Genomic DNA, 27,280 nt, shown 5'->3' on the forward strand with positions numbered 1-27,280 from the left:
TGCATTAGACGAAAAAAAAGAAGAAAAAGAAGAATAATATGCCCAGAAAAGAGGCGAAAAGGAGAAAAACGTAAAAAAACGTGAAAAAAAAGTAAGAGGAGGGAAAAAAAGGTGGAAATGGGTTTAAAAGTGATTTCGGCGGAGAAATATATATATATATATATATATATATATATATATATATATATATATATATGCGCACACACACACATAGATATAAACGTATTCTCCGTTGAGATATTGCAGCCGCTGCTGTGTCCAGGCCCAGGAGCCTTAGCACTGTGCTGTGATGTCACTCAATACCACTGACATCACTAGGTGTAAACAACATCTCTCCTTTGCTGTGTATGTGACTATGGAGCTGTTTGGTGATGTCGTCTATTACGGCCTTCATAGAAGCAACAGGAGATTGTTGCATCCATCTTGAACCCTCAGAACTACAGTGCTATGATGTCACTCACTTCCACAGGCCTTGCAGAGTGTAAACAACAACAACCCAGCTTTGTTGTGTATGTAACCATAGGGATTTGTGATGTCACCTAGAACCTTCACAGCAGCGACAGCTTTATGAGGAGCATCAGCACTGCTCTGCCTGAGCAGAACCATCACCGCCATAGGTTGTCAAATAACCCGGATTTAACCCACACAGGTAAGTCCAATGGGGTGCAGGCATGTCCTCTATGCTTACAGCTTCCCGTGGGTGTTGGTTTGATACCGTTTGGGGACAGCCAAGGAGGCATCTGCAGGCAACAAAGGTAGGTGTGTGCTTGTGTGTGTGTTTCCTATGCAGATCCTAAGCCCAGTGTCACATGCAAGTAGGAGGAGTAAGAAGGGTTCCTGGCAAATCCGGGTTATGGATTGCATTTAAAAAGGCCCCGTGGGAGTGCAATGGGCCCCTGTCTTGCTGCTTAGCAATAATGGTATGGGTTTAGGTTCTGCTGTGTGTACTGGTGGTTGACTGCCCCCCAGCCCAGAGTGTGCATGGAAAATTGTCTGGCAGCCTCCCTGACAGCAAGCAGTGATAGTGCCCATGAAGGGGACCTTGTTGGGCCCGCCCCTTTCACGGTTATCGCTTCTCGGCCTTTTGGCTAAGATCAAGTGTAGTATCTGTTCTTATCAGTTTAATATCTGATACGTCCCCTATCTGGGGACCATATATTAAATGGATTTTTGAGAACGGGGGCCGATTTCGAAGCTTGCTTCCGTCGCCCTATGCATTGCCCCGATATGGCAGTATCTTCGGGTACAGTGCACCACCCCCTTACAGGGTTAAAAAGAAAGATTCCTACTTTCATTGCTACCTGCTTGCTGGCTAGCCAGCTAGCCAGCCCTGTGGGCCTTGCTGCTGCTGCAGCCAAAAAACAAAAGGTGGTGCTGCTGCTGCTTCTGCTGCTTCTGCTTGTGTCTGGCCCCTGTTGGAGCGTCCAGGCACAGGACTTCTGCTGCTGCTGACTAAATGGCCTCCTTAATTGGATCATTTGAGTAGCCAGCACACCTGTGCAGGTAGGGCATGACATGATAGGCAGCTGCCTTGATAGCGGGTGGGTGCTGAATGTTCCTAATTGACAAAATAAGATTAATGCTTATGAAGAAATATAAAATCTCATCCCTTCCCCAATATCGCGCCACACCCCTACCCCTTAATTCCCTGGTTGAACTTGATGGACATATGTCTTTTTTCGACCGTACTAACTATGTAACTATGTAACATAACATGGGGGGGGGGGTCTCCTGGCTGTTCACACAGGTGTGTCATTGCTGTACATTGACCATGCATTGCTTCTGTGGTATTGCAAAGGCAAAGACAAATGCTTCCAGCCATCCATTGCACTAATGGATTGGTCATCAGCTGGCTGTCTATGTCCCGCATCAATATAGACCAAAGTACAGAGGGTTAGGCTATGCTATTGTGCACCTACCTGATGCATCAGAAGGTGCGAGGCCCTTGCTAAATTCTGTGCACAGACTTTGAGATCTATGCTTTAGACTGTATCTAAACCTGCTCCAACATGGACTGACATTCTGGCCTACTTTCAGCCGATGCGACTTGTCTGTCGCTGAACAGTCGCTTTTTATGTATTCAGCACCTATGTATAATGTTGTAAAAATGCTCTAGAAGCTAAAGTCGCAGAAATGTCACACATATTTGGCCTGCAACTTTCTGTGCGACAAATTCAGACAGGAAAAATCAGTATAAATCCTTAGAAAATTATCCCCCAGTGTCTCCATCTGCTGGCGGTATTGAATAAGCATTGCTGCACTGATGGGGTATGCATTAGACGAAAAAAAAGAAGAAAAAGAAGAATAATATGCCCAGAAAAGAGGCGAAAAGGAGAAAAACGTAAAAAAACGTGAAAAAAAAGTAAGAGGAAGAGAAGGGAAAAAAAGGTGGAAATGGGTTTAAAAGTGATTTCGGCGGAGAAATATATATATATATATATATATATATATATATATATATATGCGCACACACACACATAGATATAAACGTATTCTCCGTTGAGATATTGCAGCCGCTGCTGTGTCCAGGCCCAGGAGCCTTAGCACTGTGCTGTGATGTCACTCAATACCACTGACATCACTAGGTGTAAACAACATCTCTCCTTTGCTGTGTATGTGACTATGGAGCTGTTTGGTGATGTCGTCTATTACGGCCTTCATAGAAGCAACAGGAGATTGTTGCATCCATCTTGAACCCTCAGAACTACAGTGCTATGATGTCACTCACTTCCACAGGCCTTGCAGAGTGTAAACAACAACAACCCAGCTTTGTTGTGTATGTAACCATAGGGATTTGTGATGTCACCTAGAACCTTCACAGCAGCGACAGCTTTATGAGGAGCATCAGCACTGCTCTGCCTGAGCAGAACCATCACCGCCATAGGTTGTCAAATAACCCGGATTTAACCCACACAGGTAAGTCCAATGGGGTGCAGGCATGTCCTCTATGCTTACAGCTTCCCGTGGGTGTTGAAGGTGGAGAGGTGAAGGTTAAAAGGCGGAGGGGCTCCAGAAGACTCTATTCGGAGGCGGTCCAGGGGGAGCCGATGGAAGTACCTGCGGATGCAGGGAACCCAAGTGACGTTCCTCCACAGGTCCCCATAGGGGATACCCCCCCTCCTCCCTGCCAGGAGGAGGTTTCAGGGGTGACCGTCTCTGAGGTACCAGAGACGGAACTAAGTGAACACCCGACCCCTATGGAGGGGCAAGAGGTGGAAGAACCCAATGAGTCTGGAGCCCTGATTGCCAGGATGCCCGAGAACAACTATGCCTCAATCATGATGGAGGAGGGGGGTCGGCTGAGTGATGGTGCCTCCTCTCCTGCTTCCTCTATGCGTACAGTTGAGTCAGATTTTGGGGGGTATGAGGCTTCGGAGGGGGAATCAGAGGTGTAAGACGTTTTCTTGTACATTCCCATGGCTGAGTTGTCCGGTCTGTCCTTGAATGTGAGAAGTGTGAGCGCCAGAGTAAGAAGGGTTGCCCTATTTAATTACTTGTCGGTTTTTGCTGCTTCCGTCCTTTTCCTGCAGGAATGTGGCATCCCGCACAGATTAAATTATAAAGAATATGAAGATGATTGGGTGCACGGTCCATCTGTCTGGTCTGGATCAAATGAGTCCAGATCAGCAGGGGTCGCCATACTTTTTAAAGGGAACGTTTTAATTGAGAGTTTTAACGAAATTTTACCAGGCAGAATTTTATTGGTCAGCGCTTTTATTCATGGTATTAAATGGCAGTTTTTAAATTTTTATGGTTCTCCTGATAAGAATGAAAGAATAAAAATGTTGGAGATTTTACCCCTTTTTATTAACAATTCTAGTCCTCTTGTTTTATCAGGTGATTTTAATTGTATTTTAAGGGGAGAACGCCGTTTTTCGAACGCAGTGAGTAGGAACTATGATAAGACGTCTTTTATGTTAAAAAACTTGATTTTAGATTTTAATCTCACTGATGTTTTTAAAAAATGTAATTTTAACGTACCAGAGGAAGACGGTGTTACCTGGAGCAATGCAAGCTGTAGCTCCAGGATAGATTTTATTTTTTGTTCTTATCAAGTACTGCCTTTTAACTGTGATCTTTTTACCAATGTTTTTTCTGACCATAAATTATTGTATTTTAAAGTTAAAAGTGATTTTAAAAGGAGAACTGGTAGGAATGCCTGGAAGTTAAACGTGTCCCTTTTAGAAGATCCGCAGGTTTTATCAGATTTTATCACCTTTTACAAGGAATGCAGACGAGTAAAAGACCCCAACACTCCCACCAGTATCTGGTGGGAAAAAATGAAACTAAAAATAAAAGAATTTTTTATCCGTGTTGGGGTTAGGAAAGCTAAAGAAAAACGTGAATTTTATAATATCCTAAATACTCGTCTGCAAACCCTGTACAAATTCAGAGCACATGGGATGGAGGTGGAGAAGGAGGTACATGATCTTAAAAAAGAAATAACTAAGTGCCTGGAGCAGAAAGGAAAAGAAATTATCTTTAGGTCTCGAATACAGCATCTTGAGGAAAACGAGACCTGCTCCAGGTATTTTTTTAAGAAAATACATGAAAATAGAAGGTTAATAGAAAACATTGAAGGAGTGAATGATGTACAGGGTATTTTAAAAAAGGTGCAAGAGTTTTATGCGGATCTTTTTAATGTAAAACACATTGATGAATGTTTTATGAATGACTCGTTAAAGGAGATCACCAATTTTTTAGATCCTGTCTCACAGTCTTTTTTATTGCAGAATATTTCAGAGCAGGAGATTTTAGAGACCGTCAAGAGTTTTAAAACAGGTAAAGTGCCTGGGCCGGATGGTATACCCATTGAATTTTATGTTACTTTTTATGGTATTTTAAAAGAAGATTTGTTCTCCCTTTTTACGGAAGTCTTTAAGTCTAAAATCCTCCCAGGCTCATGGAAGAAGGGTGATGTCTCCCTGCTATTCAAAAAGGGAGACCGGTCGGAACTCAAAAACTGGAGACCAATCACCCTTCTGAACTGCGACTATAAAATAATGGCGAAACTGTGTGCTAACCGCTTAAAGAACGTAATCCATAAAATAATTCATACAAACCAAGTCTGTGGGGTGCCTGGGAGGAGTTTATGGGAGAACCTAAACCTTTTAAAGGATGTAATTAGCGACACCAAATTAAGAAAAGGAAAGCTGGCGGTTTTATCCATAGATTTTGAAAAAGCTTTCGACAGGGTGTCACATTTTTATCTTTTTAAGGTTTTAGAGAAAATGGGTATACCTGATGGCTTTTTATTGTCTCTTAGAGCTTTTTATGATAACTGTACTAGTAAAATTTTAGTAAATGGTTTTAAGACACAGGGCGTGATTTTAAATTCCGGAGTGAAGCAGGGGTGTCCCTTGTCCCCACTACTCTTCATTTGCGCAATAGAGCCTCTTTTATGTACAATACGAAAGGATAAGCAGATCCATGGAGTCCCCCTGCCAGGAGGAGGGGGACTAGAGGCGAAGGTAGTGGGGTACATGGACGATGTTGCGGTGTTTTGCAGGGACACCCCATCGCTTCAGAAGACGCTAAAACAGATTCAATATTTTAATTGTGCCTCCGGTTTTAAAGTCAATTTTAACAAAAGTAACATTTTAAACATAGGCGGAATGCCTTTGTATGATGTGCCCGTCCCTGTGTCTGAGTCGGTGCAGATTTTAGGTGTCTCCTTTGACGAGTCTAATAATGGTTTTAATAGCTGGGACTTGGTGGCTCAAAAAATAAATAAGAAAATATGTATGTGGAACATGCGAGAACTTACAATGGAAGGGAAGGTTTTAATTACAAAAATGGTGCTTTTACCTATTTTATTGTATTTAAGTCTGGTTTTCCCACCCCCCGAAATGGTTCTAAAGAAAATAACAAAAGCTTGTTTTACTTTCTTTTGGAGTTCTAAGAGCGAAAAATTAAAGAGACAAATTGTGATAAAACCGAACTCCAGGGGCGGTAAGGATTTTCCAGATTTTAAAGCTTTCCTTTTAATAAAGTTTTTTAGCATGTGTTTTACTACTGTTTTTAAAGATAGCTACTGGTCTTATTTTGTTCGTTTTAATACTGGTTATTTTATGCGGAGGAACGGCTGGTTTTCTACAGTTTTAAGTTGCCCTTATTCTTTGAATTTACCCCCTCAATACATGATTTTAGGAAAAATTTTAAACTTATATAATTTTAAAGGTAAAAGTGTTCAGGATCTGTGCAATAGCAAAAAACTACTAAAGGAAATAAAAGAAACCAGTACCGTGACTCCCATCAAAAATTTTAACGAACAGAAGTGTATACAGATTTGGAAGATGTTGAGTATTAATTATCTTTTTAATTCACAGAAGGACCTGGCCTGGAGCTGCGCACACGAGTGTCTTCCATGCCGGGCATTCCAGCACCGAAGAGGATTATCCAACTCTGCAACCTGCCCGAGGGAGGGATGCCGACAAGAGGAGACCGTGCACCATCTAATATGGACTTGTTTTTACTCGCAGAAAATATGGACAAAGATACTCCCTCTGGTAAAAAGGATAACTGGACTAAAAGACTTAAATATTGCAGTGGTTTTTTATGGTTGCCTGGAATGCCCAACACGGACTCAAGAGACTATTGCATGGAAGATCATAAACTGTGTGAAGGCAGCTCTGTGGAAGGCCAGGAATATTTTATTGTTCAAGCATGAGGTTTTATCTGTGAAGGACATTTTATCTATCTGTTTTTATGAAATGTACCAGTACTATCTTTTAGACAAGAAGAGATTTCCGCTTTTATCTAGAAAATGGTTTTTAAAAGAATGGAATTCTATCTTGTAAAGCCACCAAGTGCCCATTTTATGTTTTAATATGTTGTAAATATGTTATTTATATTTAACTGTATCTGTTCTTATCAGTTTAATATCTGATACGTCCCCTATCTGGGGACCATATATTAAATGGATTTTTGAGAACGGGGGCCGATTTCGAAGCTTGCTTCCGTCGCCCTATGCATTGACCCGATATGGCAGTATCTTCGGGTACAGTGCACCACCCCCTTACAGGGTTAAAAAGAAAGATTCCTACTTTCATTGCTACCTGCTTGCTGGCTAGCCAGCTAGCCAGCCCTGTGGGCCTTGCTGCTGCTGCAGCCAAAAAACAAAAGGTGGTGCTGCTGCTGCTTCTGCTGCTTCTGCTTCTGCTTGTGTCTGGCCCCTGTTGGAGCGTCCAGGCACAGGACTTCTGCTGCTGCTGACTAAATGGCCTCCTTAATTGGATCATTTGAGTAGCCAGCACACCTGTGCAGGTAGGGCATGACATGATAGGCAGCTGCCTTGATAGCGGGTGGGTGCTGAATGTTCCTAATTGACAAAATAAGATTAATGCTTATGAAGAAATATAAAATCTCATCCCTTCCCCAATATCGCGCCACACCCCTACCCCTTAATTCCCTGGTTGAACTTGATGGACATATGTCTTTTTTCGACCGTACTAACTATGTAACTATGTAACATAACATGGGGGGGGGGGGTCTCCTGGCTGTTCACACAGGTGTGTCATTGCTGTACATTGACCATGCATTGCTTCTGTGGTATTGCAAAGGCAAAGACAAATGCTTCCAGCCATCCATTGCACTAATGGATTGGTCATCAGCTGGCTGTCTATGTCCCGCATCAATATAGACCAAAGTACAGAGGGTTAGGCTATGCTATTGTGCACCTACCTGATGCATCAGAAGGTGCGAGGCCCTTGCTAAATTCTGTGCACAGACTTTGAGATCTATGCTTTAGACTGTATCTAAACCTGCTCCAACATGGACTGACATTCTGGCCTACTTTCAGCCGATGCGACTTGTCTGTCGCTGAACAGTCGCTTTTTATGTATTCAGCACCTATGTATAATGTTGTACAAATGCTCTAGAAGCTAAAGTCGCAGAAATGTCACACATATTTGGCCTGCAACTTTCTGTGCGACAAATTCAGACAGGAAAAATCAGTATAAATCCTTAGAAAATTATCCCCCAGTGTCTCCATCTGCTGGCGGTATTGAATAAGCATTGCTGCACTGATGGGGTATGCATTAGACGAAAAAAAAGAAGAAAAAGAAGAATAATACGCCCAGAAAAGAGGCGAAAAGGAGAAAAACGTAAAAAAACGTGAAAAAAAAGTAAGAGGAAGAGAAGGGAAAAAAAGGTGGAAATGGGTTTAAAAGTGATTTCGGCGGAGAAATATATATATATATATATATATATATATATATATATATATATATGCGCACACACACACATAGATATAAACGTATTCTCCGTTGAGATATTGCAGCCGCTGCTGTGTCCAGGCCCAGGAGCCTTAGCACTGTGCTGTGATGTCACTCAATACCACTGACATCACTAGGTGTAAACAACATCTCTCCTTTGCTGTGTATGTGACTATGGAGCTGTTTGGTGATGTCGTCTATTACGGCCTTCATAGAAGCAACAGGAGATTGTTGCATCCATCTTGAACCCTCAGAACTACAGTGCTATGATGTCACTCACTTCCACAGGCCTTGCAGAGTGTAAACAACAACAACCCAGCTTTGTTGTGTATGTAACCATAGGGATTTGTGATGTCACCTAGAACCTTCACAGCAGCGACAGCTTTATGAGGAGCATCAGCACTGCTCTGCCTGAGCAGAACCATCACCGCCATAGGTTGTCAAATAACCCGGATTTAACCCACACAGGTAAGTCCAATGGGGTGCAGGCATGTCCTCTATGCTTACAGCTTCCCGTGGGTGTTGGTTTGATACCGTTTGGGGACAGCCAAGGAGGCATCTGCAGGCAACAAAGGTAGGTGTGTGCTTGTGTGTGTGTTTCCTATGCAGATCCTAAGCCCAGTGTCACATGCAAGTAGGAGGAGTAAGAAGGGTTCCTGGCAAATCCGGGTTATGGATTGCATTTAAAAAGGCCCCGTGGGAGTGCAATGGGCCCCTGTCTTGCTGCTTAGCAATAATGGTATGGGTTTAGGTTCTGCTGTGTGTACTGGTGGTTGACTGCCCCCCAGCCCAGAGTGTGCATGGAAAATTGTCTGGCAGCCTCCCTGACAGCAAGCAGTGATAGTGCCCATGAAGGGGACCTTGTTGGGCCCGCCCCTTTCACGGTTATCGCTTCTCGGCCTTTTGGCTAAGATCAAGTGTAGTATCTGTTCTTATCAGTTTAATATCTGATACGTCCCCTATCTGGGGACCATATATTAAATGGATTTTTGAGAACGGGGGCCGATTTCGAAGCTTGCTTCCGTCGCCCTATGCATTGACCCGATATGGCAGTATCTTCGGGTACAGTGCACCACCCCCTTACAGGGTTAAAAAGAAAGATTCCTACTTTCATTGCTACCTGCTTGCTGGCTAGCCAGCTAGCCAGCCCTGTGGGCCTTGCTGCTGCTGCAGCCAAAAAACAAAAGGTGGTGCTGCTGCTGCTTCTGCTGCTTCTGCTTCTGCTTGTGTCTGGCCCCTGTTGGAGCGTCCAGGCACAGGACTTCTGCTGCTGCTGACTAAATGGCCTCCTTAATTGGATCATTTGAGTAGCCAGCACACCTGTGCAGGTAGGGCATGACATGATAGGCAGCTGCCTTGATAGCGGGTGGGTGCTGAATGTTCCTAATTGACAAAATAAGATTAATGCTTATGAAGAAATATAAAATCTCATCCCTTCCCCAATATCGCGCCACACCCCTACCCCTTAATTCCCTGGTTGAACTTGATGGACATATGTCTTTTTTCGACCGTACTAACTATGTAACTATGTAACATAACATGGGGGGGGGGGTCTCCTGGCTGTTCACACAGGTGTGTCATTGCTGTACATTGACCATGCATTGCTTCTGTGGTATTGCAAAGGCAAAGACAAATGCTTCCAGCCATCCATTGCACTAATGGATTGGTCATCAGCTGGCTGTCTATGTCCCGCATCAATATAGACCAAAGTACAGAGGGTTAGGCTATGCTATTGTGCACCTACCTGATGCATCAGAAGGTGCGAGGCCCTTGCTAAATTCTGTGCACAGACTTTGAGATCTATGCTTTAGACTGTATCTAAACCTGCTCCAACATGGACTGACATTCTGGCCTACTTTCAGCCGATGCGACTTGTCTGTCGCTGAACAGTCGCTTTTTATGTATTCAGCACCTATGTATAATGTTGTAAAAATGCTCTAGAAGCTAAAGTCGCAGAAATGTCACACATATTTGGCCTGCAACTTTCTGTGCGACAAATTCAGACAGGAAAAATCAGTATAAATCCTTAGAAAATTATCCCCCAGTGTCTCCATCTGCTGGCGGTATTGAATAAGCATTGCTGCACTGATGGGGTATGCATTAGACGAAAAAAAAGAAGAAAAAGAAGAATAATACGCCCAGAAAAGAGGCGAAAAGGAGAAAAACGTAAAAAAACGTGAAAAAAAAGTAAGAGGAAGAGAAGGGAAAAAAAGGTGGAAATGGGTTTAAAAGTGATTTCGGCGGAGAAATATATATATATATATATATATATATATATATATATATATATATATATGCGCACACACACACATAGATATAAACGTATTCTCCGTTGAGATATTGCAGCCGCTGCTGTGTCCAGGCCCAGGAGCCTTAGCACTGTGCTGTGATGTCACTCAATACCACTGACATCACTAGGTGTAAACAACATCTCTCCTTTGCTGTGTATGTGACTATGGAGCTGTTTGGTGATGTCGTCTATTACGGCCTTCATAGAAGCAACAGGAGATTGTTGCATCCATCTTGAACCCTCAGAACTACAGTGCTATGATGTCACTCACTTCCACAGGCCTTGCAGAGTGTAAACAACAACAACCCAGCTTTGTTGTGTATGTAACCATAGGGATTTGTGATGTCACCTAGAACCTTCACAGCAGCGACAGCTTTATGAGGAGCATCAGCACTGCTCTGCCTGAGCAGAACCATCACCGCCATAGGTTGTCAAATAACCCGGATTTAACCCACACAGGTAAGTCCAATGGGGTGCAGGCATGTCCTCTATGCTTACAGCTTCCCGTGGGTGTTGGTTTGATACCGTTTGGGGACAGCCAAGGAGGCATCTGCAGGCAACAAAGGTAGGTGTGTGCTTGTGTGTGTGTTTCCTATGCAGATCCTAAGCCCAGTGTCACATGCAAGAAGGAGGAGTAAGAAGGGTTCCTGGCAAATCCGGGTTATGGATTGTATTTAAAAAGGCCCCGTGGGAGTGCAATGGGCCCCTGTCTTGCTGCTTAGCAATAATGGTATGGGTTTAGGTTCTGCTGTGTGTACTGGTGGTTGACTGCCCCCCAGCCCAGAGTGTGCATGGAAAATTGTCTGGCAGCCTCCCTGACAGCAAGCAGTGATAGTGCCCATGAAGGGGACCTTGTTGGGCCCGCCCCTTTCACGGTTATCGCTTCTCGGCCTTTTGGCTAAGATCAAGTGTAGTATCTGTTCTTATCAGTTTAATATCTGATACGTCCCCTATCTGGGGACCATATATTAAATGGATTTTTGAGAACGGGGGCCGATTTCGAAGCTTGCTTCCGTCGCCCTATGCATTGACCCGATATGGCAGTATCTTCGGGTACAGTGCACCACCCCCTTACAGGGTTAAAAAGAAAGATTCCTACTTTCATTGCTACCTGCTTGCTGGCTAGCCAGCTAGCCAGCCCTGTGGGCCTTGCTGCTGCTGCAGCCAAAAAACAAAAGGTGGTGCTGCTGCTGCTTCTGCTGCTTCTGCTTCTGCTTGTGTCTGGCCCCTGTTGGAGCGTCCAGGCACAGGACTTCTGCTGCTGCTGACTAAATGGCCTCCTTAATTGGATCATTTGAGTAGCCAGCACACCTGTGCAGGTAGGGCATGACATGATAGGCAGCTGCCTTGATAGCGGGTGGGTGCTGAATGTTCCTAATTGACAAAATAAGATTAATGCTTATGAAGAAATATAAAATCTCATCCCTTCCCCAATATCGCGCCACACCCCTACCCCTTAATTCCCTGGTTGAACTTGATGGACATATGTCTTTTTTCGACCGTACTAACTATGTAACTATGTAACATAACATGGGGGGGGGGGTCTCCTGGCTGTTCACACAGGTGTGTCATTGCTGTACATTGACCATGCATTGCTTCTGTGGTATTGCAAAGGCAAAGACAAATGCTTCCAGCCATCCATTGCACTAATGGATTGGTCATCAGCTGGCTGTCTATGTCCCGCATCAATATAGACCAAAGTACAGAGGGTTAGGCTATGCTATTGTGCACCTACCTGATGCATCAGAAGGTGCGAGGCCCTTGCTAAATTCTGTGCACAGACTTTGAGATCTATGCTTTAGACTGTATCTAAACCTGCTCCAACATGGACTGACATTCTGGCCTACTTTCAGCCGATGCGACTTGTCTGTCGCTGAACAGTCGCTTTTTATGTATTCAGCACCTATGTATAATGTTGTAAAAATGCTCTAGAAGCTAAAGTCGCAGAAATGTCACACATATTTGGCCTGCAACTTTCTGTGCGACAAATTCAGACAGGAAAAATCAGTATAAATCCTTAGAAAATTATCCCCCAGTGTCTCCATCTGCTGGCGGTATTGAATAAGCATTGCTGCACTGATGGGGTATGCATTAGACGAAAAAAAAGAAGAAAAAGAAGAATAATACGCCCAGAAAAGAGGCGAAAAGGAGAAAAACGTAAAAAAACGTGAAAAAAAAGTAAGAGGAAGAGAAGGGAAAAAAAGGTGGAAATGGGTTTAAAAGTGATTTCGGCGGAGAAATATATATATATATATATATATATATATATATATATATATATATATATATGCGCACACACACACATAGATATAAACGTATTCTCCGTTGAGATATTGCAGCCGCTGCTGTGTCCAGGCCCAGGAGCCTTAGCACTGTGCTGTGATGTCACTCAATACCACTGACATCACTAGGTGTAAACAACATCTCTCCTTTGCTGTGTATGTGACTATGGAGCTGTTTGGTGATGTCGTCTATTACGGCCTTCATAGAAGCAACAGGAGATTGTTGCATCCATCTTGAACCCTCAGAACTACAGTGCTATGATGTCACTCACTTCCACAGGCCTTGCAGAGTGTAAACAACAACAACCCAGCTTTGTTGTGTATGTAACCATAGGGATTTGTGATGTCACCTAGAACCTTCACAGCAGCGACAGCTTTATGAGGAGCATCAGCACTGCTCTGCCTGAGCAGAACCATCACCGCCATAGGTTGTCAAATAACCCGGATTTAACCCACACAGGTAAGTCCAATGGGGTGCAGGCATGTCCTCTATGCTTACAGCTTCCCGTGGGTGTTGGTTTGATACCGTTTGGGGACAGCCAAGGAGGCATCTGCAGGCAACAAAGGTAGGTGTGTGCTTGTGTGTGTGTTTCCTATGCAGATCCTAAGCCCAGTGTCACATGCAAGAAGGAGGAGTAAGAAGGGTTCCTGGCAAATCCGGGTTATGGATTGCATTTAAAAAGGCCCCGTGGGAGTGCAATGGGCCCCTGTCTTGCTGCTTAGCAATAATGGTATGGGTTTAGGTTCTGCTGTGTGTACTGGTGGTTGACTGCCCCCCAGCCCAGAGTGTGCATGGAAAATTGTCTGGCAGCCTCCCTGACAGCAAGCAGTGATAGTGCCCATGAAGGGGACCTTGTTGGGCCCGCCCCTTTCACGGTTATCGCTTCTCGGCCTTTTGGCTAAGATCAAGTGTAGTATCTGTTCTTATCAGTTTAATATCTGATACGTCCCCTATCTGGGGACCATATATTAAATGGATTTTTGAGAACGGGGGCCGATTTCGAAGCTTGCTTCCGTCGCCCTATGCATTGACCCGATATGGCAGTATCTTCGGGTACAGTGCACCACCCCCTTACAGGGTTAAAAAGAAAGATTCCTACTTTCATTGCTACCTGCTTGCTGGCTAGCCAGCTAGCCAGCCCTGTGGGCCTTGCTGCTGCTGCAGCCAAAAAACAAAAGGTGGTGCTGCTGCTGCTTCTGCTGCTTCTGCTTCTGCTTGTGTCTGGCCCCTGTTGGAGCGTCCAGGCACAGGACTTCTGCTGCTGCTGACTAAATGGCCTCCTTAATTGGATCATTTGAGTAGCCAGCACACCTGTGCAGGTAGGGCATGACATGATAGGCAGCTGCCTTGATAGCGGGTGGGTGCTGAATGTTCCTAATTGACAAAATAAGATTAATGCTTATGAAGAAATATAAAATCTCATCCCTTCCCCAATATCGCGCCACACCCCTACCCCTTAATTCCCTGGTTGAACTTGATGGACATATGTCTTTTTTCGACCGTACTAACTATGTAACTATGTAACATAACATGGGGGGGGGGTCTCCTGGCTGTTCACACAGGTGTGTCATTGCTGTACATTGACCATGCATTGCTTCTGTGGTATTGCAAAGGCAAAGACAAATGCTTCCAGCCATCCATTGCACTAATGGATTGGTCATCAGCTGGCTGTCTATGTCCCGCATCAATATAGACCAAAGTACAGAGGGTTAGGCTATGCTATTGTGCACCTACCTGATGCATCAGAAGGTGCGAGGCCCTTGCTAAATTCTGTGCACAGACTTTGAGATCTATGCTTTAGACTGTATCTAAACCTGCTCCAACATGGACTGACATTCTGGCCTACTTTCAGCCGATGCGACTTGTCTGTCGCTGAACAGTCGCTTTTTATGTATTCAGCACCTATGTATAATGTTGTACAAATGCTCTAGAAGCTAAAGTCGCAGAAATGTCACACATATTTGGCCTGCAACTTTCTGTGCGACAAATTCAGACAGGAAAAATCAGTATAAATCCTTAGAAAATTATCCCCCAGTGTCTCCATCTGCTGGCGGTATTGAATAAGCATTGCTGCACTGATGGGGTATGCATTAGACGAAAAAAAAGAAGAAAAAGAAGAATAATACGCCCAGAAAAGAGGCGAAAAGGAGAAAAACGTAAAAAAACGTGAAAAAAAAGTAAGAGGAAGAGAAGGGAAAAAAAGGTGGAAATGGGTTTAAAAGTGATTTCGGCGGAGAAATATATATATATATATATATATATATATATATATATATATATATATGCGCACACACACACATAGATATAAACGTATTCTCCGTTGAGATATTGCAGCCGCTGCTGTGTCCAGGCCCAGGAGCCTTAGCACTGTGCTGTGATGTCACTCAATACCACTGACATCACTAGGTGTAAACAACATCTCTCCTTTGCTGTGTATGTGACTATGGAGCTGTTTGGTGATGTCGTCTATTACGGCCTTCATAGAAGCAACAGGAGATTGTTGCATCCATCTTGAACCCTCAGAACTACAGTGCTATGATGTCACTCACTTCCACAGGCCTTGCAGAGTGTAAACAACAACAACCCAGCTTTGTTGTGTATGTAACCATAGGGATTTGTGATGTCACCTAGAACCTTCACAGCAGCGACAGCTTTATGAGGAGCATCAGCACTGCTCTGCCTGAGCAGAACCATCACCGCCATAGGTTGTCAAATAACCCGGATTTAACCCACACAGGTAAGTCCAATGGGGTGCAGGCATGTCCTCTATGCTTACAGCTTCCCGTGGGTGTTGGTTTGATACCGTTTGGGGACAGCCAAGGAGGCATCTGCAGGCAACAAAGGTAGGTGTGTGCTTGTGTGTGTGTTTCCTATGCAGATCCTAAGCCCAGTGTCACATGCAAGTAGGAGGAGTAAGAAGGGTTCCTGGCAAATCCGGGTTATGGATTGCATTTAAAAAGGCCCCGTGGGAGTGCAATGGGCCCCTGTCTTGCTGCTTAGCAATAATGGTATGGGTTTAGGTTCTGCTGTGTGTACTGGTGGTTGACTGCCCCCCAGCCCAGAGTGTGCATGGAAAATTGTCTGGCAGCCTCCCTGACAGCAAGCAGTGATAGTGCCCATGAAGGGGACCTTGTTGGGCCCGCCCCTTTCACGGTTATCGCTTCTCGGCCTTTTGGCTAAGATCAAGTGTAGTATCTGTTCTTATCAGTTTAATATCTGATACGTCCCCTATCTGGGGACCATATATTAAATGGATTTTTGAGAACGGGGGCCGATTTCGAAGCTTGCTTCCGTCGCCCTATGCATTGACCCGATATGGCAGTATCTTCGGGTACAGTGCACCACCCCCTTACAGGGTTAAAAAGAAAGATTCCTACTTTCATTGCTACCTGCTTGCTGGCTAGCCAGCTAGCCAGCCCTGTGGGCCTTGCTGCTGCTGCAGCCAAAAAACAAAAGGTGGTGCTGCTGCTGCTTCTGCTGCTTCTGCTTCTGCTTGTGTCTGGCCCCTGTTGGAGCGTCCAGGCACAGGACTTCTGCTGCTGCTGACTAAATGGCCTCCTTAATTGGATCATTTGAGTAGCCAGCACACCTGTGCAGGTAGGGCATGACATGATAGGCAGCTGCCTTGATAGCGGGTGGGTGCTGAATGTTCCTAATTGACAAAATAAGATTAATGCTTATGAAGAAATATAAAATCTCATCCCTTCCCCAATATCGCGCCACACCCCTACCCCTTAATTCCCTGGTTGAACTTGATGGACATATGTCTTTTTTCGACTGTACTAACTATGTAACTATGTAACATAACATGGGGGGGGGGGTCTCCTGGCTGTTCACACAGGTGTGTCATTGCTGTACATTGACCATGCATTGCTTCTGTGGTATTGCAAAGGCAAAGACAAATGCTTCCAGCCATCCATTGCACTAATGGATTGGTCATCAGCTGGCTGTCTATGTCCCGCATCAATATAGACCAAAGTACAGAGGGTTAGGCTATGCTATTGTGCACCTACCTGATGCATCAGAAGGTGCGAGGCCCTTGCTAAATTCTGTGCACAGACTTTGAGATCTATGCTTTAGACTGTATCTAAACCTGCTCCAACATGGACTGACATTCTGGCCTACTTTCAGCCGATGCGACTTGTCTGTCGCTGAACAGTCGCTTTTTATGTATTCAGCACCTATGTATAATGTTGTAAAAATGCTCTAGAAGCTAAAGTCGCAGAAATGTCACACATATTTGGCCTGCAACTTTCTGTGCGACAAATTCAGACAGGAAAAATCAGTATAAATCCTTAGAAAATTATCCCCCAGTGTCTCCATCTGCTGGCGGTATTGAATAAGCATTGCTGCACTGATGGGGTATGCATTAGACGAAAAAAAAGAAGAAAAAGAAGAATAATACGCCCAGAAAAGAGGCGAAAAGGAGAAAAACGTAAAAAAACGTGAAAAAAAAGTAAGAGGAAGAGAAGGGAAAAAAAGGTGGAAATGGGTTTAAAAGTGATTTCGGCGGAGAAATATATATATATATATATATATATATATATATATATATATATATATATGCGCACACACACACATAGATATAAACGTATTCTCCGTTGAGATATTGCAGCCGCTGCTGTGTCCAGGCCCAGGAGCCTTAGCACTGTGCTGTGATGTCACTCAATACCACTGACATCACTAGGTGTAAACAACATCTCTCCTTTGCTGTGTATGTGACTATGGAGCTGTTTGGTGATGTCGTCTATTACGGCCTTCATAGAAGCAACAGGAGATTGTTGCATCCATCTTGAACCCTCAGAACTACAGTGCTATGATGTCACTCACTTCCACAGGCCTTGCAGAGTGTAAACAACAACAACCCAGCTTTGTTGTGTATGTAACCATAGGGATTTGTGATGTCACCTAGAACCTTCACAGCAGCGACAGCTTTATGAGGAGCATCAGCACTGCTCTGCCTGAGCAGAACCATCACCGCCATAGGTTGTCAAATAACCCGGATTTAACCCACACAGGTAAGTCCAATGGGGTGCAGGCATGTCCTCTATGCTTACAGCTTCCCGTGGGTGTTGGTTTGATACCGTTTGGGGACAGCCAAGGAGGCATCTGCAGGCAACAAAGGTAGGTGTGTGCTTGTGTGTGTGTTTCCTATGCAGATCCTAAGCCCAGTGTCACATGCAAGTAGGAGGAGTAAGAAGGGTTCCTGGCAAATCCGGGTTATGGATTGCATTTAAAAAGGCCCCGTGGGAGTGCAATGGGCCCCTGTCTTGCTGCTTAGCAATAATGGTATGGGTTTAGGTTCTGCTGTGTGTACTGGTGGTTGACTGCCCCCCAGCCCAGAGTGTGCATGGAAAATTGTCTGGCAGCCTCCCTGACAGCAAGCAGTGATAGTGCCCATGAAGGGGACCTTGTTGGGCCCGCCCCTTTCACGGTTATCGCTTCTCGGCCTTTTGGCTAAGATCAAGTGTAGTATCTGTTCTTATCAGTTTAATATCTGATACGTCCCCTATCTGGGGACCATATATTAAATGGATTTTTGAGAACGGGGGCCGATTTCGAAGCTTGCTTCCGTCGCCCTATGCATTGACCCGATATGGCAGTATCTTCGGGTACAGTGCACCACCCCCTTACAGGGTTAAAAAGAAAGATTCCTACTTTCATTGCTACCTGCTTGCTGGCTAGCCAGCTAGCCAGCCCTGTGGGCCTTGCTGCTGCTGCAGCCAAAAAACAAAAGGTGGTGCTGCTGCTGCTTCTGCTGCTTCTGCTTCTGCTTGTGTCTGGCCCCTGTTGGAGCGTCCAGGCACAGGACTTCTGCTGCTGCTGACTAAATGGCCTCCTTAATTGGATCATTTGAGTAGCCAGCACACCTGTGCAGGTAGGGCATGACATGATAGGCAGCTGCCTTGATAGCGGGTGGGTGCTGAATGTTCCTAATTGACAAAATAAGATTAATGCTTATGAAGAAATATAAAATCTCATCCCTTCCCCAATATCGCGCCACACCCCTACCCCTTAATTCCCTGGTTGAACTTGATGGACATATGTCTTTTTTCGACCGTACTAACTATGTAACTATGTAACATAACATGGGGGGGGGGGGGTCTCCTGGCTGTTCACACAGGTGTGTCATTGCTGTACATTGACCATGCATTGCTTCTGTGGTATTGCAAAGGCAAAGACAAATGCTTCCAGCCATCCATTGCACTAATGGATTGGTCATCAGCTGGCTGTCTATGTCCCGCATCAATATAGACCAAAGTACAGAGGGTTAGGCTATGCTATTGTGCACCTACCTGATGCATCAGAAGGTGCGAGGCCCTTGCTAAATTCTGTGCACAGACTTTGAGATCTATGCTTTAGACTGTATCTAAACCTGCTCCAACATGGACTGACATTCTGGCCTACTTTCAGCCGATGCGACTTGTCTGTCGCTGAACAGTCGCTTTTTATGTATTCAGCACCTATGTATAATGTTGTAAAAATGCTCTAGAAGCTAAAGTCGCAGAAATGTCACACATATTTGGCCTGCAACTTTCTGTGCGACAAATTCAGACAGGAAAAATCAGTATAAATCCTTAGAAAATTATCCCCCAGTGTCTCCATCTGCTGGCGGTATTGAATAAGCATTGCTGCACTGATGGGGTATGCATTAGACGAAAAAAAAGAAGAAAAAGAAGAATAATACGCCCAGAAAAGAGGCGAAAAGGAGAAAAACGTAAAAAAACGTGAAAAAAAAGTAAGAGGAAGAGAAGGGAAAAAAAGGTGGAAATGGGTTTAAAAGTGATTTCGGCGGAGAAATATATATATATATATATATATATATATATATATATATATGCGCACACACACACATAGATATAAACGTATTCTCCGTTGAGATATTGCAGCCGCTGCTGTGTCCAGGCCCAGGAGCCTTAGCACTGTGCTGTGATGTCACTCAATACCACTGACATCACTAGGTGTAAACAACATCTCTCCTTTGCTGTGTATGTGACTATGGAGCTGTTTGGTGATGTCGTCTATTACGGCCTTCATAGAAGCAACAGGAGATTGTTGCATCCATCTTGAACCCTCAGAACTACAGTGCTATGATGTCACTCACTTCCACAGGCCTTGCAGAGTGTAAACAACAACAACCCAGCTTTGTTGTGTATGTAACCATAGGGATTTGTGATGTCACCTAGAACCTTCACAGCAGCGACAGCTTTATGAGGAGCATCAGCACTGCTCTGCCTGAGCAGAACCATCACCGCCATAGGTTGTCAAATAACCCGGATTTAACCCACACAGGTAAGTCCAATGGGGTGCAGGCATGTCCTCTATGCTTACAGCTTCCCGTGGGTGTTGGTTTGATACCGTTTGGGGACAGCCAAGGAGGCATCTGCAGGCAACAAAGGTAGGTGTGTGCTTGTGTGTGTGTTTCCTATGCAGATCCTAAGCCCAGTGTCACATGCAAGTAGGAGGAGTAAGAAGGGTTCCTGGCAAATCCGGGTTATGGATTGCATTTAAAAAGGCCCCGTGGGAGTGCAATGGGCCCCTGTCTTGCTGCTTAGCAATAATGGTATGGGTTTAGGTTCTGCTGTGTGTACTGGTGGTTGACTGCCCCCCAGCCCAGAGTGTGCATGGAAAATTGTCTGGCAGCCTCCCTGACAGCAAGCAGTGATAGTGCCCATGAAGGGGACCTTGTTGGGCCCGCCCCTTTCACGGTTATCGCTTCTCGGCCTTTTGGCTAAGATCAAGTGTAGTATCTGTTCTTATCAGTTTAATATCTGATACGTCCCCTATCTGGGGACCATATATTAAATGGATTTTTGAGAACGGGGGCCGATTTCGAAGCTTGCTTCCGTCGCCCTATGCATTGACCCGATATGGCAGTATCTTCGGGTACAGTGCACCACCCCCTTACAGGGTTAAAAAGAAAGATTCCTACTTTCATTGCTACCTGCTTGCTGGCTAGCCAGCTAGCCAGCCCTGTGGGCCTTGCTGCTGCTGCAGCCAAAAAACAAAAGGTGGTGCTGCTGCTGCTTCTGCTGCTTCTGCTTCTGCTTGTGTCTGGCCCCTGTTGGAGCGTCCAGGCACAGGACTTCTGCTGCTGCTGACTAAATGGCCTCCTTAATTGGATCATTTGAGTAGCCAGCACACCTGTGCAGGTAGGGCATGACATGATAGGCAGCTGCCTTGATAGCGGGTGGGTGCTGAATGTTCCTAATTGACAAAATAAGATTAATGCTTATGAAGAAATATAAAATCTCATCCCTTCCCCAATATCGCGCCACACCCCTACCCCTTAATTCCCTGGTTGAACTTGATGGACATATGTCTTTTTTCGACCGTACTAACTATGTAACTATGTAACATAACATGGGGGGGGGGGGGTCTCCTGGCTGTTCACACAGGTGTGTCATTGCTGTACATTGACCATGCATTGCTTCTGTGGTATTGCAAAGGCAAAGACAAATGCTTCCAGCCATCCATTGCACTAATGGATTGGTCATCAGCTGGCTGTCTATGTCCCGCATCAATATAGACCAAAGTACAGAGGGTTAGGCTATGCTATTGTGCACCTACCTGATGCATCAGAAGGTGCGAGGCCCTTGCTAAATTCTGTGCACAGACTTTGAGATCTATGCTTTAGACTGTATCTAAACCTGCTCCAACATGGACTGACATTCTGGCCTACTTTCAGCCGATGCGACATGTCTGTCGCTGAACAGTCGCTTTTTATGTATTCAGCACCTATGTATAATGTTGTAAAAATGCTCTAGAAGCTAAAGTCGCAGAAATGTCACACATATTTGGCCTGCAACTTTCTGTGCGACAAATTCAGACAGGAAAAATCAGTATAAATCCTTAGAAAATTATCCCCCAGTGTCTCCATCTGCTGGCGGTATTGAATAAGCATTGCTGCACTGATGGGGTATGCATTAGACGAAAAAAAAGAAGAAAAAGAAGAATAATACGCCCAGAAAAGAGGCGAAAAGGAGAAAAACGTAAAAAACGTGAAAAAAAAGTAAGAGGAAGAGAAGGGAAAAAAAGGTGGAAATGGGGTTTAAAAGTGATTTCGGCGGAGAAATATATATATATATATATATATATATATATATATATATATTATATGCGCACACACACACATAGATATAAACGTATTCTCCGTTGAGATATTGCAGCCGCTGCTGTGTCCAGGCCCAGGAGCCTTAGCACTGTGCTGTGATGTCACTCAATACCACTGACATCACTAGGTGTAAACAACATCTCTCCTTTGCTGTGTATGTGACTATGGAGCTGTTTGGTGATGTCGTCTATTACGGCCTTCATAGAAGCAACAGGAGATTGTTGCATCCATCTTGAACCCTCAGAACTACAGTGCTATGATGTCACTCACTTCCACAGGCCTTGCAGAGTGTAAACAACAACAACCCAGCTTTGTTGTGTATGTAACCATAGGGATTTGTGATGTCACCTAGAACCTTCACAGCAGCGACAGCTTTATGAGGAGCATCAGCACTGCTCTGCCTGAGCAGAACCATCACCGCCATAGGTTGTCAAATAACCCGGATTTAACCCACACAGGTAAGTCCAATGGGGTGCAGGCATGTCCTCTATGCTTACAGCTTCCCGTGGGTGTTGGTTTTGATACCGTTTGGGGACAGCCAAGGAGGCATCTGCAGGCAACAAAGGTAGGTGTGTGCTTGTGTGTGTGTTTCCTATGCAGATCCTAAGCCCAGTGTCACATGCAAGAAGGAGGAGTAAGAAGGGTTCCTGGCAAATCCGGGTTATGGATTGCATTTAAAAAGGCCCCGTGGGAGTGCAATGGGCCCCCTGTCTTGCTGCTTAGCAATAATGGTATGGGTTTAGGTTCTGCTGTGTGTACTGGTGGTTGACTGCCCCCCAGCCCAGAGTGTGCATGGAAAATTGTCTGGCAGCCTCCCTGACAGCAAGCAGTGATAGTGCCCATGAAGGGGACCTTGTTGGGCCCGCCCCTTTCACGGTTATCGCTTCTCGGCCTTTTGGCTAAGATCAAGTGTAGTATCTGTTCTTATCAGTTTAATATCTGATACGTCCCCTATCTGGGGACCATATATTAAATGGATTTTTGAGAACGGGGGCCGATTTCGAAGCTTGCTTCCGTCGCCCTATGCATTGACCCGATATGGCAGTATCTTCGGGGTACAGTGCACCACCCCCCTTACAGGGTTAAAAGAAAGATTCCTACTTTCATTGCTACCTGCTTGCTGGCTAGCCAGCTAGCCAGCCCTGTGGGCCTTGCTGCTGCTGCAGCCAAAAAACAAAAGGTGGTGCTGCTGCTGCTTCTGCTGCTTCTGCTTCTGCTTGTGTCTGGCCCCTGTTGGAGCGTCCAGGCACAGGACTTCTGCTGCTGCTGACTAAATGGCCTCCTTAATTGGATCATTTGAGTAGCCAGCACACCTGTGCAGGTAGGGCATGACATGATAGGCAGCTGCCTTGATAGCGGGTGGGTGCTGAATGTTCCTAATTGACAAAATAAGATTAATGCTTATGAAGAAATATAAAATCTCATCCCTTCCCCAATATCGCGCACACCCCTACCCCTTAATTCCCTGGTTGAACTTGATGGACATATGTCTTTTTTCGACCGTACTAACTATGTAACTATGTAACATAACATGGGGGGGGGGGTCTCCTGGCTGTTCACACAGGTGTGTCATTGCTGTACATTGACCATGCATTGCTTCTGTGGTATTGCAAAGGCAAAGACAAATGCTTCCAGCCATCCATTGCACTAATGGATTGGTCATCAGCTGGCTGTCTATGTCCCGCATCAATATAGACCAAAGTACAGAGGGTTAGGCTTATGCTATTGTGCACCTACCTGATGCATCAGAAGGTGCGAGGCCCTTGCTAAATTCTGTGCACAGACTTTGAGATCTATGCTTTAGACTGTATCTAAACCTGCTCCAACATGGACTGACATTCTGGCCTACTTTCAGCCGATGCGACTTGTCTGTCGCTGAACAGTCGCTTTTTATGTATTCAGCACCTATGTATAATGTTGTAAAAATGCTCTAGAAGCTAAAGTCGCAGAAATGTCACACATATTTGGCCTGCAACTTTCTGTGCGACAAATTCAGACAGGAAAAATCAGTATAAATCCTTAGAAAAATTATCCCCCAGTGTCTCCATCTGCTGGCGGTATTGAATAAGCATTGCTGCACTGATGGGGTATGCATTAGACGAAAAAAAAGAAGAAGAAAAGAAGAATAATACGCCCAGAAAAGAGGCGAAAAGGAGAAAAACGTAAAAAAACGTGAAAAAAAAGTAAGAGGAAGAGAAGGGAAAAAAAGGTGGAAATGGGTTTAAAAGTGATTTCGGCGGAGAAATATATATATATATATATATATATATATATATATATATATATAATATATATATATGCGCACACACACACATAGATATAAACGTATTCTCCGTTGAGATATTGCAGCCGCTGCTGTGTCCAGGCCCAGGAGCCTTAGCACTGTGCTGTGATGTCACTCAATACCACTGACATCACTAGGTGTAAACAACATCTCTCCTTTGCTGTGTATGTGACTATGGAGCTGTTTGGTGATGTCGTCTATTACGGCCTTCATAGAAGCAACAGGAGATTGTTGCATCCATCTTGAACCCTCAGAACTACAGTGCTATGATGTCACTCACTTCCACAGGCCTTGCAGAGTGTAAACAACAACAACCCAGCTTTGTTGTGTATGTAACCATAGGGATTTGTGATGTCACCTAGAACCTTCACAGCAGCGACAGCTTTATGAGGAGCATCAGCACTGCTCTGCCTGAGCAGAACCATCACCGCCATAGGTTGTCAAATAACCCGGATTTAACCCACACAGGTAAGTCCAATGGGGTGCAGGCATGTCCTCTATGCTTACAGCTTCCCGTGGGTGTTGGTTTGATACCGTTTGGGGACAGCCAAGGAGGCATCTGCAGGCAACAAAGGTAGGTGTGTGCTTGTGTGTGTGTTTCCTATGCAGATCCTAAGCCCAGTGTCACATGCAAGTAGGAGGAGTAAGAAGGGTCCTGGCAAATCCGGGTTATGGATTGCATTTAAAAAGGCCCCGTGGGAGTGCAATGGGCCCCTGTCTTGCTGCTTAGCAATAATGGTATGGGTTTAGGTTCTGCTGTGTGTACTGGTGGTTGACTGCCCCCCAGCCAGAGTGTGCATGGAAAATTGTCTGGCAGCCTCCCTGACAGCAAGCAGTGATAGTGCCCATGAAGGGGACCTTGTTGGGCCCGCCCCTTTCACGGTTATCGCTTCTCGGCCTTTTGGCTAAGATCAAGTGTAGTATCTGTTCTTATCAGTTTAATATCTGATACGTCCCCTATCTGGGGACCATATATTAAATGGATTTTTGAGAACGGGGGCCGATTCGAAGCTTGCTTCCGTCGCCCTATGCATTGACCCGATATGGCAGTATCTTCGGGTACAGTGCACCACCCCCTTACAGGGTTAAAAAGAAAGATTCCTACTTTCATTGCTACCTGCTTGCTGGCTAGCCAGCTAGCCAGCCCCTGTGGGCCTTGCTGCTGCTGCAGCCAAAAAACAAAAGGTGGTGCTGCTGCTGCTTCTGCTGCTTCTGCTTCTGCTTGTGTCTGGCCCCTGTTGGAGCGTCCAGGCACAGGACTTCTGCTGCTGCTGACTAAATGGCCTCCTTAATTGGATCATTTGAGTAGCCAGCTCACCTGTGCAGGTAGGGCATGACATGATAGGCAGCTGCCTTGATAGCGGGTGGGTGCTGAATGTTCCTAATTGACAAAATAAGATTAATGCTTATGAAGAAATATAAAATCTCATCCCTTCCCCAATATCGCGCCACACCCCTACCCCTTAATTCCCTGGTTGAACTTGATGGACATATGTCTTTTTTCGACCGTACTAACTATGTAACTATGTAACATAACATGGGGGGGGGGGGTCTCCTGGCTGTTCACACAGGTGTGTCATTGCTGTACATTGACCATGCATTGCTTCTGTGGTATTGCAAAGGCAAAGACAAATGCTTCCAGCCATCCATTGCACTAATGGATTGGTCATCAGCTGGCTGTCTATGTCCCGCATCAATATAGACCAAAGTACAGAGGGTTAGGCTATGCTATTGTGCACCTACCTGATGCATCAGAAGGTGCGAGGCCCTTGCTAAATTCTGTGCACAGACTTTGAGATCTATGCTTTAGACTGTATCTAAACCTGCTCCAACATGGACTGACATTCTGGCCTACTTTCAGCCGATGCGACTTGTCTGTCGCTGAACAGTCGCTTTTTATGTATTCAGCACCTATGTATAATGTTGTAAAAATGCTCTAGAAGCTAAAGTCGCAGAAAATGTCACACATATTTGGCCTGCAACTTTCTGTGCGACAAATTCAGACAGGAAAAATCAGTATAAATCCTTAGAAAATTATCCCCCAGTGTCTCCATCTGCTGGCGGTATTGAATAAGCATTGCTGCACTGATGGGGTATGCATTAGACGAAAAAAAAGAAGAAAAAGAAGAATAATACGCCCAGAAAAGAGGCGAAAAGGAGAAAAACGTAAAAAAACGTGAAAAAAAAGTAAGAGGAAGAGAAGGGAAAAAAAGGTGGAAATGGGTTTAAAAGTGATTTCGGCGGAGAAAATATATATATATATATATATATATATATATATATATATATATATATGCGCACACACAACACATAGATATAAACGTATTCTCCGTTGAGATATTGCAGCCGCTGCTGTGTCCAGGCCCAGGAGCCTTAGCACTGTGCTGTGATGTCACTCAATACCACTGACATCACTAGGTGTAAACAACATCTCTCCTTTGCTGTGTATGTGACTATGGAGCTGTTTGGTGATGTCGTCTATTACGGCCTTCATAGAAGCAACAGGAGATTGTTGCATCCATCTTGAACCCTCAGAACTACAGTGCTATGATGTCACTCACTTCCACAGGCCTTGCAGAGTGTAAACAACAACAACCCAGCTTTGTTGTGTATGTAACCATAGGGATTTGTGATGTCACCTAGAACCTTCACAGCAGCGACAGCTTTATGAGGAGCATCAGCACTGCTCTGCCTGAGCAGAACCATCACCGCCATAGGTTGTCAAATAACCCGGATTTAACCCACACAGGTAAGGTCCAATGGGGTGCAGGCATGTCCTCTATGCTTACAGCTTCCCGTGGGTGTTGGTTTGATACCGTTTGGGGACAGCCAAGGAGGCATCTGCAGGCAACAAAGGTAGGTGTGTGCTTGTGTGTGTGTTTCCTATGCAGATCCTAAGCCCAGTGTCACATGCAAGTAGGAGGAGTAAGAAGGGTTCCTGGCAAATCCGGGTTATGGATTGCATTTAAAAAGGCCCCGTGGGAGTGCAATGGGCCCCTGTCTTGCTGCTTAGCAATAATGGTATGGGGTTTAGGTTCTGCTGTGTGTACTGGTGGTTGACTGCCCCCCAGCCCAGAGTGTGCATGGAAAAA

At 44.9% G+C, this 27,280-nt stretch overlaps 10 non-coding genes across 10 annotated transcripts; all 10 read left to right on the top strand.

The window, feature by feature from the left end:
• Positions 1 to 1,068: 1,068 nt before the first annotated feature.
• On the top strand, positions 1,069 to 1,259 carry LOC130311666 (U2 spliceosomal RNA). Its single transcript, XR_008859983.1, has one exon. It is a non-coding gene; the product is annotated as a U2 spliceosomal RNA (small nuclear RNA).
• A 5,569-nt stretch (positions 1,260 to 6,828) lies between these two features.
• LOC130311669 (U2 spliceosomal RNA) lies at positions 6,829 to 7,016 on the top strand. Its single transcript, XR_008859987.1, has one exon. It is a non-coding gene; the product is annotated as a U2 spliceosomal RNA (small nuclear RNA).
• Positions 7,017 to 9,103: 2,087 nt separating this feature from the next.
• LOC130311657 (U2 spliceosomal RNA) lies at positions 9,104 to 9,294 on the top strand. The gene has a single exon (XR_008859974.1). It is a non-coding gene; the product is annotated as a U2 spliceosomal RNA (small nuclear RNA).
• Positions 9,295 to 11,384: 2,090 nt separating this feature from the next.
• On the top strand, positions 11,385 to 11,575 carry LOC130311658 (U2 spliceosomal RNA). The gene has a single exon (XR_008859975.1). It is a non-coding gene; the product is annotated as a U2 spliceosomal RNA (small nuclear RNA).
• Positions 11,576 to 13,667: 2,092 nt separating this feature from the next.
• LOC130311660 (U2 spliceosomal RNA) lies at positions 13,668 to 13,858 on the top strand. The gene has a single exon (XR_008859976.1). It is a non-coding gene; the product is annotated as a U2 spliceosomal RNA (small nuclear RNA).
• Positions 13,859 to 15,945: 2,087 nt separating this feature from the next.
• Positions 15,946 to 16,136, top strand: LOC130311661 (U2 spliceosomal RNA). The gene has a single exon (XR_008859977.1). It is a non-coding gene; the product is annotated as a U2 spliceosomal RNA (small nuclear RNA).
• A 2,090-nt stretch (positions 16,137 to 18,226) lies between these two features.
• LOC130311662 (U2 spliceosomal RNA) lies at positions 18,227 to 18,417 on the top strand. The gene has a single exon (XR_008859978.1). It is a non-coding gene; the product is annotated as a U2 spliceosomal RNA (small nuclear RNA).
• Positions 18,418 to 20,501: 2,084 nt separating this feature from the next.
• LOC130311663 (U2 spliceosomal RNA) lies at positions 20,502 to 20,692 on the top strand. Its single transcript, XR_008859979.1, has one exon. It is a non-coding gene; the product is annotated as a U2 spliceosomal RNA (small nuclear RNA).
• A 2,091-nt stretch (positions 20,693 to 22,783) lies between these two features.
• On the top strand, positions 22,784 to 22,975 carry LOC130311668 (U2 spliceosomal RNA). Its single transcript, XR_008859985.1, has one exon. It is a non-coding gene; the product is annotated as a U2 spliceosomal RNA (small nuclear RNA).
• Positions 22,976 to 25,073: 2,098 nt separating this feature from the next.
• Positions 25,074 to 25,263, top strand: LOC130311667 (U2 spliceosomal RNA). The gene has a single exon (XR_008859984.1). It is a non-coding gene; the product is annotated as a U2 spliceosomal RNA (small nuclear RNA).
• The last annotated feature ends 2,017 nt before the right edge of the window (positions 25,264 to 27,280 follow it).

This window comes from Hyla sarda, unplaced genomic scaffold (assembly GCF_029499605.1).
Source record: "Hyla sarda isolate aHylSar1 unplaced genomic scaffold, aHylSar1.hap1 scaffold_1652, whole genome shotgun sequence".
NCBI lineage: Eukaryota > Metazoa > Chordata > Amphibia > Anura > Hylidae > Hyla > Hyla sarda.